The sequence below is a fragment of the Cupressus sempervirens genome, chromosome 10 (genome assembly GCF_028749045.1).
Source record: "Cupressus sempervirens isolate cs-2001-9-10 chromosome 10, ASM2874904v1, whole genome shotgun sequence".
NCBI lineage: Eukaryota > Viridiplantae > Streptophyta > Pinopsida > Cupressales > Cupressaceae > Cupressus > Cupressus sempervirens.
Window position 1 is genome coordinate 782,695,159 of NC_143127.1, and position 4,355 is coordinate 782,699,513.

A 4,355-nucleotide genomic window follows, 5' to 3' on the forward strand; every position below is an offset into this window, starting at 1 on the left:
TGGCAATGAATTTGAATTGTAAAGAATGACCAAAGTAGATCTGTCCTCCATCTCTTAATTAGCTGTCATTCCTCTTTAGCTTCTTGTCCATTAGTTTACCACATTTAACTATAAAAAGACAATTTATCTTCAAAATCATATAAATAATATCAGCTTTAATCAAATTTCTCACTTCCATCTTTTCTATTTCTGTAAATTTGAATTTCTGATTATTAATCCATATTCTCTGCACCAACATTTTAGAGCGTGGTAAGCATCCAGATCTGTGTGGTTTATTTCATTGACATTTCAAAATTCTGCGGACAAACATGGGAAAACTGCAGGACAGAATTCTAATCTACCGGAGTCATACAAATTCTATGTTCCAGGAAGGGTGTTTGTAGTCATCCCGAGGTCAATAAACTACAGCAACAAGAATGTTACTTACGATACGGGCTGAATGAATTCCAGCCGTAAAATATTTTTCTTTACTGTAGATAGCGTCCTACCGAAAAAAACGTGTGGAACTTTTCCTGTGCACCTTTTTGATGTCATGCTGATATAGTAAATGGATTCACACTGACGCAAACCAAAAATAATCTGAAACCATAGATGTTTGTCTCTGCAAAATAATGATGGTACTACAGGAATAATAATAGCAGAATGGTTCTAATTTCAGCAGTAAAACTGATCTGAGGAATGCATTTGTACTATTGCCTATCAAAGTTAAACCTAGGTTATTTTCTTCAATTGTCTATTAGACAGAGTCTGCATATATACTAACCTTTTAAATAATGATGCATAATTTCTAACAGTCTTGTTAGAGTGGGGTTGTCATTGTTCAGAACACTGATCTATTGTTATCAGATGGTCTGAAGATACGAACCTATGACCAAGCACTGATACCACTTTTTGGAATGGATTTGCCATCACAACGAAAGACCGATCCATCAATGCCTGATACAACCACTCAACTTGAGTTCCAAAGAAAATGCTGAACAAATTTCTAACAAATTTTTTATGCAAAATCCCAAAGAGATGTAAACTGATCATCTTGTTCCTCTTCTCCGGAGATTTGGTTGTGAAAAAGGAGAGAAGAGCCAATCGGCACTCCATCTGCAATGTTCATTAGCAAGGTTGACCAATCCAGCCATGGATGCACCTCCTCCTATTTATCATCAATCCCTGCAAGATCACTGGATTCAGCTTCGTTAGTGGAATTTTGTAGTGCAAAATCTGAGTCTAGGAAATCGTTGTTATCATCATCAATGTTGTTGGCGGAGCACAGATGGGGCAGTTCTTCTTCTTGTGGTGGTTGTGAACATGCATATGCAGCTTTGAAGGCAGCAGCCTGAATGTCTTTTGCAGAAGAAGTTGCAGGGTGAGGAAGAGAGTAAACCGATTCAGGAAAATTGGAAGTGGCGGACTCTCCTCTTAAGGCAAATGCAGCTGCATCACGTGCAATGGCTGCCATCTCTGGTGTGGGAAATGAGCCCAACCATATCCTCTTTTTCTTCATTGGCACTCTTATTTCAGATACCCACTGTCCCCACTTCCTCTTTCTAACACCTATATAGATTGGATGTTTTGTTCCCCTCCTATCTGAAGTTCTGCCTTCATTTTCCATCACTAATAAGAGGAACGAATCAGCTAGCACAACTTCTTACTAAACCAGAGCTGAGTTTCCCAATAAATTATTTGCACTAACATTGACCCAGCTTCCTTGCTAAGCTAAGTTTTGTCAATGCACACAATTGAATAGGGCAAACATTTTTGCTATATATGATATAATTTTATGCGCTGTTTTGCAATGATCTCAGACCACTGACCAAAAAAGGAACGGCTTGCCATTGAATATCTCAAACACAAGGCTCGTTAATATTGTGCTAAAAAAAATTCCAACTAAAAGGTGAGAAAATATATTGATATCTAGAAATGAGCTTTCAAAGAACAATAATTAAAAAAGTTATCCCCACCATGACGGAATTTCTCAAACAATTAACTAAAAATGTACAACCCAAACCAATATTGTATATTGATAATGGTGCTACTATATGACAAGGATTTATACGAGAACAATTTCACAAGGATATTATTTCCTTGATGAATCTTGGGAATGAGGAAAATGGTAAACATCGCCACTGTTCTTGGGTCGACAATGTGATTAACACTCAAATCCGTACAATTAGAGTAAATTGATGAAGCACAATCATAGTATAGCGATGAAACACTTGGAGAGAAACTATTGCATCATAGCACTGACAGCTAAAATAGAACTCGGGTTATATTAAATCAGATCAACATTCAAGACTGTCGGCACAACCATGATATGGGTGATGCACAACTGCCTCCTGAATTCACGTTCCATCCCACTGATGAAGAGCTCATAACACATTATCTCATTAGAAAGGTTTTAGATGGCAATTTCACAGGAAGGGCCATTTCTGAAGTGGACCTCAACAACTGTCAGCCTCAGGGAGGGTTCAATTCCCTCCTTTATTATTCACTATGCATATAATCCCATACACCCATTTGATCTTGAATGATGATATGTACAGAATGTTGAGTGTCTATGCTGAGTGCTCCAAAACCATCCATTTCATGCCTTCATCTGTACACAATGTCTTTCTAGTTTCTTTCTACTTGCACGCCCATTTCATTTCATATGATCATTTGAAAATTGTGTCACTCTAAGCTCTGAACTGTTTCCTCTTGATTGATCATCTCATAACTGCTGAATGAGAGCTTTGGGATAAGCTATAGACATCCATCAAAAGTTTGGGCAGATTTCAATCTAGGATATAGTACTAGAAGCTATATTTCATGCCAGTCAAAAAATCTTCTTGGCCATGGCCTAGGGCAATATGAACCAGCCAGATGAATGCCACATTCATGTTTGATGGAGAAACCCTTCTTGAGAAAGGGGAGAGATTTTTTGTTGACCACTCAGTTGCTGTTCTCCTAAAGCTACATGCCAGAATTAGAAAAAAATAGACTAGTCTTTGGAGTTGAATCTACTTCCAGTTATAACGAGGAAGCTTCTATCAGATAATGGAAGCCAAGAATTGGGGACTTCAAGGAAAATGAGTTAAATGAAAGGGGATTTACAAGAGAGTTAAATGAAAGGGGATTTACACTAGAAGATATACATTGTGCATAACAAAAAGAATCAAGAGAATTAATGAAAGAGGATATATGCGTAACAAAGATTGTTTGTTAATGATTGCAACCCATCAGCTGTAAATTTGTTCTCGTCCCAAAGCACATGATAATGTGTTGGTCTACTGGTCCCCTGTAAATGATAAAAATTAGAACAGTTTTTGTTATAATACATGGCAAAGAAAGCATGACAAGTTGATCTAAGAAATAAGTATTATACTTGTATCCTAGCATGATTGCAGAGATAAAAGTCAAATTCCGTGGGATGGAAAATTTTGGAATCAACCACAGTGCCTAAAAATATAGGAAACCCACATCAGCATTACAAATTGACACCTTTGAATAGAGTAGAATAGTACTATATAGCCTTATAGGACCTTCATACCTAGCAAGATGTTCCCGCTTCTGTCTATAGAATGCCTATCTACATGGTTTTTTGCAAATAGTCTAGTATGGTGCCACTTTTGAACAAAAAATGTCACTGGGGGTTGGTAATTTGGCTCAAGAGATGCACAAGCCTATTCACACCACAGAACTTATAGTTCATATAGTATTCATCTGTCTTCTTGAACAAAATCCAAAGAGAATACAAACAAACTAATGAGATGTGCCAATCTCAATTGAATAGCAAGTACTATTATGAGTATTAGGAAATTGACCCTATGAATATCATCCAATTCATAAAGTAGAACTTGGTAAAACTGCCCTTCACTTACAACATCTCTGAAGAAATACCAAAGTTGTCACTAAGGAGACATGAGAAATGCAGAACTAAATCTCACCATAAAAACCAATCAAGATGAAATAAATTACCTATAAAATATGATTCGCAGAGGCTTTTGTCCTATTGCTCTGCGAAAAGAAATCAGTAGCTCTTTGCAAAGAATCAAAGTGAAATAATCATTCAAATTCCTAATATCATACTTTAAATTTCGAGTAGCAAGTGAATTTCCAAAAATCATATTTTTAATTTTTTGGAGCAGTAACTTGTCTAAGAATTTTCAATTTCATTGGTTGGTTTAGTGGTAATAAAATGCATAATGATCACTATTCCTATCTAAGCTATGACTACAGTGAAAGCAAAGCATTAAAGTTTTTACCTTAACATCTCTATCATTTTCTAAGCTAATAGAAAGAGCATTTTAAATGTACATAAATGTCTCATCCAGAATCATTGTGATACTTCATAGCCAATTCCATTTTAATGTTACAAATGG

The 4,355-nt window shown here is 36.3% G+C and overlaps 1 pseudogene; it reads right to left on the minus strand.

Moving 5' to 3' along the window:
- Nucleotides 1-997: 997 nt before the first annotated feature.
- Nucleotides 998-1,606, minus strand: LOC149536219 (dehydration-responsive element-binding protein 1A-like; annotated as a pseudogene).
- Nucleotides 1,607-4,355: the final 2,749 nt, after the last annotated feature.